This window comes from Aplidium turbinatum, chromosome 4 (assembly GCF_918807975.1).
Source record: "Aplidium turbinatum chromosome 4, kaAplTurb1.1, whole genome shotgun sequence".
In the NCBI taxonomy this organism is placed as follows: domain Eukaryota; kingdom Metazoa; phylum Chordata; class Ascidiacea; order Aplousobranchia; family Polyclinidae; genus Aplidium; species Aplidium turbinatum.
This window is the reverse complement of record NC_137475.1, coordinates 430926-442578: the sequence shown is the minus strand read 5'-3', so window position 1 is coordinate 442578 and position 11653 is coordinate 430926. Positions and strand designations below refer to the sequence as shown.

Below are 11653 nucleotides of genomic sequence, written 5' to 3'. Positions count from 1 at the left end.
TCAGTGACGTCAGGCGTCGCATGATCGAATTGAAATGAGCCCTCGCTTACATTTCGTGCTTCGGAGGCTGCATGTTTACGTCGGCAAGAGATCGGGTTAAAAGACGAAACGGTGGTTGGTACAAAACGCGATAGATCCAGCAAGTTGCCTCGGGCGCTTTCAACAAAAGACAATGATGGACTGAAATGTCTTTGAAGGGGCGATCCCCTCCTGGATCTGCCACTGTGTAGAAAGTTTGTCAGGGCTCGCCATAACTTTTTTTAGGGCGAGGCAGAACTTTGGTCGAATTGCCGTTTTTTTAAAAGTTACTCGTTACGGTTTACAGTTACCTTTCAATGAAAATGGATGTGTACTGACCTACAACTACTCTTCCTTGCATGAAGTACAAGTTGAAAAATACCTGATAAAGGGCAAGATGTCCATCCCGTTAGCTCAGTGGTTACGTGCCCGGCTCAAGACCACTTGGCGCAAGTTCGACTCTCGGGGTGTGCGCTTGAGCAACGCATTTTAGGACTGCTCTCCATTCAGCGGCACCTAGCGAATGGAATAGTTCCCCCAGCAACAACACTTCAACAATCGGAAACTCCACTCTGCCAATCTCGGTAACCGGCCCTGCGTCAAGAGCCTCTACAAGTAGTCTATGCGAAACTACCAGGAATAACCTATCGAAACTTTGTCAGTCCGAGAATAAAGATTCAAAACCAACCAACCAACCAAGATACTTTGTTTGTAGCTGTTGCCTTGTGACGTTTGGCTTTGATCACCGCAAGCTCGCGCGAGAAACTAAATTAGTCTCGCACTTGCCTTCAGATGATCTCACATTTTTTGTAAGTTACACTGTTCATTTTTGACTACGTGGAGCAAAATTCACCAGTTTTTAGTTTGGTTGAGTTACAGGACGGTCGTTTATTTTGCTTATCACTAGAGTTGAGAAAATGAAGAAATAAAACAAAAGTGCACAAAACTACAAAACAGCGACCACTCTGCTAGCAGTCCACATACCACAATAGCGGAAATTGTTATTTCGTATTGCAAAATGTGCAGTAGCTAACATGACCTTAAAAGGGCACCATTGCTCCCCTTTCACAGAAAAATTAATCGGAGTAACAAAATCAAATTTCGACCTATTTCGTCCCTTGAAAAGATTGAGAGAAATTTTGAAATGTTTGCGGCAACTCCGATCAGCGACTTCGGCTCTGTTTTTCAAGGTACGAAATGTTCAGGGGACGAAATAGGTTGCACCTGTTGAATCTCAAGTTTTCTTGTAGCTAATTCCTTTGTTGAATTCACTTGTTGAGTTTTTCCATTGGAAATGACAAAATTACTGCATTTTCTGAGTAAATTGCGGGCCCTCTAATTTGCGGGCCCTGTGCGATCGCACGGTTTACACACCCCAAAGACCGGCACTGGACAGGGGTATCATATTGCAAGGACAAACGCCTCATGGCGTCATTGGGGAATGCATCAGACGTAACCGTCTTTCTTGGGTTACGTTCGAGAAATTCATTTAAAGTTTTTGCGGCACTCTCCTCCTTTTTTTTGTGTTTTCAAATAACAGAGCAAAAAAGTCATCTGTTTCATACCTGTCAACATCAGTGTCGCTGCTGCTTGCTGTTTGTTTTATTATCTTTATCCTGCATTGCGGGAAAGCGGACTTGAGCGCTATGCATCGGTGTACGCTTTCCGACGTACACCTGACCCACGTTGCAGCCGACTGCTATGTCTGTTTCCGGTTGTCTACTCTACTTATGACTTAAATTTGGTACTACCCATTACTCGAAATCGATCACTGGGTAGAGGCAATTATCGTAAAGTTTCTTGCCCAGAGAAACAACAGCAAGTGCGGGTAGCTGGAGTCGAACATGCAGGCTCTCGACTGCGAGCCCAACGCGCTAACCACTCTGCCACTGCTGCCGACATGGCCACTGCTGCATCGTCGATGTGGAAATTGCTGTGGTTCTGCAATAGGTTAACCATTTTGAGATGCAGAGCCACTGTAGCGCACCTAGCATGGGGCTAAGGGGGCTCAAGCCCCCCCCAAACCCGCCACTAAACATGAAGTTTTTGTATGTTCCTCATTTAGCCTATACATTTTGCTTACAGGTTAGGTATGAATAAGACACAACAATACAACAGGGCTGAGCATTATAACAATATATTTTACATATTTAACTTAAAAATAGTTTTAACAGTTAAACATTTTCGGTTTAACTTAAGCCCTCATCAGGAATCTGAAAATATTTATAAAAATGCAATAAATTTCAACTTCTTGAAGGTAAAATTACATTAGGAAAAGGCAACTACATAAATAACTACCTACGAAAAAACTTGCTCCACGGGGAAGGTGATACATCAAGTAGGCTAAATGTTGAAGAGAATGGACTCGACCAGCAAATAATTGTTTGTTTAAATTTGAGTGATAGCGTTTGATTAACAGTGCTTCCTAAATTTTGGTGTCAAATTGGGATTTGTCTTTGCGTAAAATTTTAAATGCGTCGGCAGAGAATTTTCGATCAGAGCAAAAAGAACATTCTATGATATGGTCTTTGATGGCACTTTTCTTTAACTCCCTATAAAGTTCAGATGCTCCTGTACTCTCGTGGTCAAATGTCTGGTGAACATACGTACCGATGTAGGAAGCTGATGGGATGAGGAAGCTGATGGTGCTAGTAGCATGGGGTTCACTAGGCCAACTTCTAATCTGATTGAGAGAACGAATCCTGATGTATCGGCAACCGATGGGTTGTGGGCTGTGAGCAGTGGCGTAGCCAAGGGGGGGGATTTCAACACCCCCCCCCCTTTGGCACGCGTGTTACGTCACGATATTGAGAATGATGCTTTCAGTTTCTTTATGTCTTTAAAACAAAGTTTGCCTAATTTTAAGCGAAACTGCATTAAAAGAGCGAGTTTTGCCGATACCAAACATTCAAATATCTCAGCCAGGTATTAGCAACAAGAAAACATAGAGACTTAGTTTTATTTCGAAAAAATGCCGAAGAAAACATGATCTTATCCTTTTGCTATGCCACCAGACAGCACCATTTTACAGGAATATTTATACCCACATTGTTGTTGAAAATGTTCTCAGAATGCACCAATTCAAAGTAATTTTTCAAAATTTTCTGCGGGAGGCCCCCCAGACTCCCCGCCGCTGGGTGTGGTCTTAGGCGAACACGACGTCGGGCTTCGCCCGCCGGCCGTCAAACCCTTCTCCCCCTTCAAAATTCCTGGCTACACTACTGGCTGTGAGTGCCTTTAAATATTAATCAAGGAATGGGTATTGGCCTATTGTCACTGTCACTATTGTCGCAAATCACTCGGCCGACATTTCTGAATTAGCCCCCCCCCAAACTTTTTTTCTGGGTGCGCTACTGCAGAGCCATCTTAATTTCTTCACCATTGTGCAATTTCAAGCCAAGAAAGTCTGAATTGTGGGTGAAACGCAGCAGCTAGCTGGCAGTCAATATCATCAAAAACATGACTAAATCTGTTTTTATAAGATTTCAACAATCAACGTGAAATTTCTAAAAACAGACAGCTTGGTAGGGGAACAAACGAAGAATTGTGGCGTCACAGACATCAATTCGTATAAAACACCGCGAAATCCTATCTCGCACTTTACACGGCACGGCTCCTTTCTGTGCATAACCTCTGCCAAACAAATAATTTGACCACTAAGAAAAAAAACTGCGATAAACGGGAAAACAAACCTACAATTTTTGTTTGGAAAATCAAGTAACTTGTAACTGTTGAAAAACGCTAAAATAAAAGAAGTTACGGTAACTCAAAACGTAACTAGTTACTTTTTACCTAGTTACTGCCCACCTTTGCCGGCATTGACGTGAACTTGTTTCCACGCGACGAATCACTTCCGCATGAAGTTGTGCGGGTGAGGAGGTTGTGACGAAGCACAGGAGACAGTGAGTACAGCATCGTGCCGGGATGAAAGCTGCATTGTGACGACAACAAACCTTGTTTGCTTTTGGAAAAAGCAATGAAGCCGTGCAATGACGTCACTTCCGGATGTATGAATGAGAACTTTTTGTGAAACTTTCTAGATCGGGAATTTACTGAAATGTTGCCAGGCAACGCACAATTATTGCTTGGAATGGGTTCGCCTTCGAAGCTTCAAACGAGAACTCCCGTAGATGCCAAAATGATTTCAAACATTTTGTTTGTTTCAAAACGGCACAAGCCCATCAGCGTCTAAGGTTGGACCAGTGCCGGTCTTTGGGATGTGCAAACCGAGCGATCGCACACCGCCCGCAAATTAGGGGGCCCGCAATTTACTCAGAAAATGCAGTAATTGTATGTTTTTGTATGTTTTCCATTTATACCTTATTTTGCTTACAGCCGGTCAGATATGAATCAGTAGGCTACCGGAGGAAAAAATACAATTGTGACATCATAGATATAAAATTTTGTATGATCATAAGTGATGGTTCGCTCTGCCTCGTAGTCAAATATTTAAATCAAGACGGACTATATAGTCCGTCTTGATTTAAATCAAATATTTTTTCAAGGGAGCTTGAACGCTCCGCTGGACCCCTGTCACAGGTATCGGCAACCGGTGGGTTGTAGGCCGTGAGTACCTTTAGATATAGTGGATAAATTGCATGAAGCGGCCAATACAGAAATGCAAGAAGTTGTCAAATGGCTTGTAGCAAATAAATTATCACTCAATGTAAACAAAACAAAATACATGGTATTTGATACTAACAGTTTACGTGCGAATAAGTGTAAGCAAATCTTAAGTATAAATGATCAACCAATTGAGAGAGTACAAAATATCAGTTTTCTTGGCCTGACTCTGAATGAAAATCTTTCATGGAAACCACACATGCAACATTTGCTGCAAAAGCTTCGAAGAAATTTTGGCATAATTACCAAGATTAGACCCTGTCTTAATTTGTCAAATTTGATCTGCTTATATCATTCTTTAATTGAAAGTAACCTGAGGTATTGCATTACGACTTGGAAATATGGCAACGAAGGACTTATACAAAAACTTCAAAAAATCTGTGACAAATTTCATCGTATTTTCCGTCCCAACAATGATAGTTGTAGCAAGATTCCGACAACAATTGAGCAATTGTTCAAACTGGAAATTGGTGTTTTCGTGTTTAAATTTCACAACAATTTACTATCAGATTGCTTCACCAACCTTTTTAAATATGTCAAAGAGGTTCACAGCCTGTCTACAAGAAACCATGATAATGATTCTCTAAACATTCCATACTTCTCAAAAACGCTTACTCAACATTCAATAGAATTCACAGGTGCGAAAACATGGAACGAATTTCCTTCTTCAATTAGAAAGACTGATACAAAGTCACTTTTTATTCACAAACTAAAACAACATTCAAGCAAAACGGACACGCAATAGAAAGACATCGTAGAAAGGCTTTCTTGCATTCTTGTGAAGATTTTAGTAGAAATCCGAAATTATTTACAAAAGATTAGGCTAACCTAACAATAATATCGATTGCTTGTGCTGTACTTTTATGTTTGTAGATGTTAACAGCAAACGCAGTACTCCATAATCAACACGACACGTTGCAAAAGGGGGTGAGAGCTTCATCAACAACACCATCAGGACATCATCATCTACCAGCTCATCCATTCCATCCCCCACCAGGACAAGAAACAATACCTTAAACTGGATATCAAACCTCAATCGTCTTAGGCTACTGTGTGATGTGCAGTCTAACCATAGAAAGAGCTCAACACCTGCTCTCCTGGGCCACATTGAAACGGGCTTTTGCCTGAGGATGGGTTTCTTTTATGTCCGGTTTTCTTTCTCCATCCTATTATTATTATTATGACTGCTCATTCACATCAATATTGGAACTGGCAAATTCAATCCACAACACTTTTCATTAGGCTGTCATTCATTAGTACATGTGTGCTTCTCTGTTTTGGTTTTATTTTTTGCTATTTGTTTTTTTGGGTTTTGTGGCCGTGCTAACTGCTGATATATAGCCTACTACATAATTTTTCATTCAGGCACGTTTTAAACCTTTCAAGGTATTGCCACCTTTTCCCGTTCGTTAACGTGCTGGTAGGTTTATATTGATTTTTGTAGTTAGTATCTTTTTCGTCCCGGACGCGTTAATGACGAAAAATAAAAATGATTGATTGATTGATTGATATAAATCAAAGAGCTTGGCATAGGCCTATTGTCATTGTATTTGGAAATTGACTAAGTAATAATTTTAATTTGAAACTAAATTAAATTACGGTACTTTAGTTGATGAGAGGTAACTCAGGGCAAAATTCCGTCAAGCAGTGATATAGAATCAAATGAATTGTGTTTAAAATGACCTGATTAAAATATGCAGCTTAAAAAGAGAATTAAGACTGGCGAGGATAATGAATATACTTACGTAGACGTAGCCTAAGTTGGTCGGTTTATGATAACGATCAATGTCGGAATACGAAATGTAAAATACAGTACGAGAAAAAAAAATACGAGTTCGGAAGGTGAAGATTTCAAAAATATTATTATTACGTCACAAAGGATGAAACTTAGGGGAAAAATATTAGTCAGTCTTGACCTAGCTGAATCTGATTACTGTACTTCAAAATTGTGTAGAACTACAAATTAATAGAATAACAAACTAAAATTAAACAAAAAATGGAGTGGTAGCGTACAATAAACTGTCCAGTTTTGATCTTTTTTTCTTCTGAAATTTGATTTGTTTCCAATAAATTAACCTCTTTGGTAGCTTGTGCTGAAATTGGTCTTGGTTGGGTTGAAGGTTATTAGTAACGGTTGGGTGAAAAATAATGGCTGGGTTTAGAAAATGTAAGAAAGTCAAAAATGAGTCCTTTTAACTTACTTTGTCTTCTAAACTTGAGGATTTTACTGGCAGCTGTGATTATCTTCGTAAATGCAAAAAAACAAACAAACAATGACTGCTGACTTGTCAGCTAGCCTAACTGAAGGTCTTTTCAAGTTTAATTATCTCTGCAACTTCCTGGTTGATTTTGATTGTTTTGGTGTTGATATGACTACAATCAAATTTTCTTCTTGGTTTTTCTAGAATTAGCTTTTCTCCAGGCCTTCATCATTTTTATGAGTCCATTCCCCGATTTACTGTGTGATGTGTAGTCTAACCATAGAAAGAGCTCAACACCTGCTCTCCTGGGCCACATTGAAACGGGCTTTTGCCTGAGAATGGGTTTCTTTTATGTCCGGTTTTCTTTCTCCATCCTATTAGTATTATTATGACTGCTCATCCACATCAATATTGGAACTGGCAAATTCAATCCACAACACTTTTCATTAGGCTGTCATTCATTAGTACATGTGTGCTTCTCTGTTTTTGTTTTATTTTTTGCTATATGTTTTTTTGGGTTTTGTGGCCGTGCTAACTGCTGATATATAGCCTACTACATAATTTTTCATTCAGGCACGTTTTAAACCTTTCAAGGTATTGCCACCTTTTCCCGTTCGTTAACGTGCTGGTAGGTTTATATTGATTTTTGTAGTTAGTATCTTTTTCGTCCCGGACGCGTTAATGACGAAAAATAAAATGATTGATTGATTGATATAAATCAAAGAGCTTGGCATAGGCCTATTGTCACTGCCACTATTGTCGCAAATCACTTGGCCGACATTTCTAAATTAACACCATCCTAATTTTTTTCTGGGTACGCTACTGCGTTTAAACATAAACAAACACCTTCCTTATTGATCAGCAGCTTTGCGAAATGACAAAGCGTGAGTTCTTGTCGTTCGAAAATGTTCGTTTAAGATAATTCGAATAAGTCAAAAATAACCCTAACAACAAAAATAACTCAATTAAAAATAATCTGGCAGAAAGTAGTTCAGCTAAAAATAGCTCTTCTGTTTCTATGAAGCCAACTTCGATAAAAGTTTGATCAAACTGAAATTGATGTTTGATGGTTTTTGGTGATTAGGCTACTGATTACAGAGGAATGTCAACAAACGACGACGATGTGACTTAATTTGTCGATTCATCGAAACAGCGTACAGGAAGACGAACGATAAAAGTAACGACTCGAGTAGAAGTACGAAGAACCTGAACTCGAGCACCTACGCGATGTTTGCTCGTGATTACAATATTTCAAACAAACATAGAAACTCATTGGATTGTTTGCTTTGTCGCTTCATAACATGTTGAAATCTTTCAGCTATTGTTTGGCTGGTTTGGAGTTTCCAAGAATACTAAAAATCTGTTTCAATATTTTCCGAATTTAATTTCAATTTTACAATAAATAAACGAAATTCCCCACATAGTGTTCCTTCACCATCGTTTCACTTGTTTCGCTCTGGTGCTTCCAGCCGCGTGATATATGTCGCGTGCACACTTTCTAACTTTTTCGATTCCTTTTATTGTGACGTCACCGATGATAAACGTGACTGCGCGCATATAAACCATGCACGCCTGGCTCATGGCAGCAGCAGTCGGCAGCTGGCCTCTTGGTGCAAGGAAGGTTCTGATCAGGTCTAAATTGGAAGCAGGCTACAACAATGAGCCCCATGCGAGGTCGAACACATCAGCGCAGTTCAAACATTATGTTGCAAAATATTCATTTTGGCAACAAAGAAGTCGTTTATTGCAAAGTTCACGTTTTATCCAAGTTTTCTGACGGGTTTTGATCGATTGAAATCCCGTGACGTGACAGCTTTATCCCCTCAGCACTTTCATGTAAACCTTCTTTGGTAATCTTGAGCTGCAGCGTTACAGGGTGAAAGGTCAGGGGAGGACAAAGGTCAAGGAGCTTGATGAACTGAGACCAGACCTTTCGTTTCATTCCAGAAATAAACTTTCCTGTGTGCATTTCAGAACTATTTACTGTATTGTAACAAACGCTATTTGTGACGTAAACAATGAACAACAAAGCAACAGAGCCATCCTTTCCAGGTTTGTATTCCTTAAATATTTTTATTTACAAAGTTTTTGGTTGTTTCAGTGAACAATTAGAAATAATAATATACGTTAATAATTTGTTTGAATTCAAAATTTCTTCCGTTTCGTTTAAATACAATGCACTCTCTGAGGTGCGAACGCTGAACAGCGCTTGAAAGAGCGTGGGCTCGACACCGCTGTAGAACACTCTGTTGTGCTTTCGCCAGATGTTTAATGTTGTACCTAATGGAAGCAGCTGACTTCATGTACTGTCCCAATCTACGAAGAATCTAATGATTGCATTATTATCTCGAACGCTTCCAAGAATAATATAATGTTGATAAATCAAAGAAATAATTGTTCGAATCAGTTTCAACCACTTTCATTAAAATATTGTGCTTTATCGTTATCTAAGGATTGTGACGTCACGAAGGAAGTATTTTCAAAGTTTCCGCAACATCCTGAAGCGATTGTTCACCTTTGAACTTTAATTTTTTTAATTGAAATATCTTTGCAGACGTGGCCGCGATAGACAATCCAAAAGAACAATGTCTACTGAAACCAAAGCACTATACCCCAAACAAAAAGTCCCCTCCTCAAAGCCCCCAAAAAGGAACCTGTAAGTGTTGCATTGTTACGTCACCGATCAGTTGCATTGTTTTAATATTATCACATTTATGGTTGTACTTTGGAAAGCGACAGTCGGCTACTCAAGCTTTCACGAGCAGGCGTTTGTTGCGCAATAATTGTGTGTAGTGATGCATGACGTTATTATTATTTTTTAAATTGCAGTGGGGTCCGAAAAAAGAATTTGCAGTCACAAGAACGGGGGATTCAAGCGAAGGAACACGCCTAAGTGCTATAAGATGCATGGTAAGATGCGGACGCTTTTAATTAGCGACAGAAAACGCTTTTCGACTCGTCTTACTCATATTATTGTGAGATAAAAATTTCTTCGGAGCTCAGGCTAAATTACAGAATACTCAGTAAGCAAAGCAGCTCCTTTTTGCGTTGATTCAACGTCTACATACGTTTTGTTTTGCCGATTGGAAAATAACTAAGCAAATATCTTATGTCGTCACAATCGATACAATGTTTACTGATTGCTGAAGTCTTAACTCTTATTGTTTGTTTGATTTTTAGTTTTGGACCAAACTTCAGTGCACTGACCAATCAAAACATTTGGTTGCTGGCAATATTCATCTTCAGTCCGGTCATCAAGCACTGACCATGAACCTATCGGTCAGATGGTGGCGCCATATGCAGCTTTTCGTGACGGCTAAGTTCTGATCAGTCAAATCTTATTGTCCGTGTTGCAATCACTGACGCGTTCATGACGTGCTGTCAGATACCAGAACAATTTGCGATCAACAAGTTTTCAAAGCGGAACCAACAGAAATACTCTTGTGGTGGTTGGCGTGGTTACTTCCCACTATGTCGTCATCTCATGAAAATATGTTCCTGAACAAACAAACATCTAAAATAACAATCTGTTGGAATCTCGAGCCTCGGATCAGAAGCCTCGGATTCGAAGCCTAATATAGCAGCAATTATAGAGCGCCACTTCCGGAATAATGTAATACTTTTAGCTGCACGTTTTTATGTTTTTCTTTTAAGTTTTGGCAAGGTCCGTCTTGTGACGTCATCATTGACTATATTTTGTTGCACTGTTGCCATTTAAATCTGTTGGCGCTTTTTTATTTAGATTTGTATAAATAAAGTTTTGTTTATTGCCTATTTTTTATGATTTTATAATAAAAGATGTCGTGTTATGTTTGTGCTTTGTTGTCGAACCCATTGATGAATTTTGAGAGCAATTGACTACAAACGACTTGCAACTGACCTTGGAGGGGGACCAGAAGGCAAGTCAGTCATTTTTAAATTGATTCGACCAGGAACGGATTTAGAGAATCAAAGGCCCTAAGCTATTGTTCATTTGAGGCCTATAACCTCCATCCTAACAGCCATAAAAACGAGTATTTCAAACAACCACTGATGTCATAGTGAATTATTAGTGATGGAGAAATATGCACTCAAGCTGGGACAGCGCCAACGCAGAATTTCTGGGGGGGGGAGGGGCAGGATGAGAATTATTAAACATGTCGGTGGAGGGTCTAGGCCTAGGGGATCTCCCCCATAAAATTTTGAAAAAAAAAAAAAATGTCTTAAAATTGCGCATTTTGAAAGTATTCCCAAATCAATACTAAAACTCTGTCAAATGATGCTGCAACAGAGAACAGAGGGTAAGAAGTTTGTTTAAGTTACATAAAACCAAAACAACAGTTCTGTTTATTTGCATCATTGCGAGACTTGACTGACACTCAATCAATCAGTACATGGTCGGAATATGACGTAATAAGTTGTAGATACACAATGCAAAAGTCACACAAGTTTCCATACCGACAGGGGGACAACGAGACGACTATACGGTCTACTAGTCAACTGCCACCCTACAGAAATGACGATTTTGTCATTTCAGACAAAATAACATGTAATGTACCTCTGCGCAAGCCGACCTTCACCGGAGCCGTGTCAGTGGACTCGCTCGGTTTATCCAAGCCGGCTTCGCGCCCTTCTTCTTCTCTGCCCCTGACGGCTACCACCGGAGCTGAAGCTGGGGACCCCATCAGCTCCTCCAAGCCGCCCATGCAAACCTTTTCTCCTAATTCTCTTCAACGCTATTCATCTCACTCCTCCTTACCCTTTAATCCTGCTCCCATCTGTCCTATACAACCTTGTACCTCGACGCTGTCTGCTGAAGCCCAACCTTTTAT

General features: G+C 39.8%; 1 long non-coding RNA gene across 1 annotated transcript; it reads left to right on the top strand.

Annotated features, from left to right (window-relative positions):
• The first annotated feature begins 8459 nt into the window (after positions 1–8459).
• Positions 8460–10651, top strand: LOC145769453 (uncharacterized). The gene is made up of 4 exons (XR_014289014.1): positions 8460–8894; positions 9397–9498; positions 9672–9752; positions 10023–10651. It is a non-coding gene; the product is annotated as an uncharacterized LOC145769453 (long non-coding RNA).
• The last annotated feature ends 1002 nt before the right edge of the window (positions 10652–11653 follow it).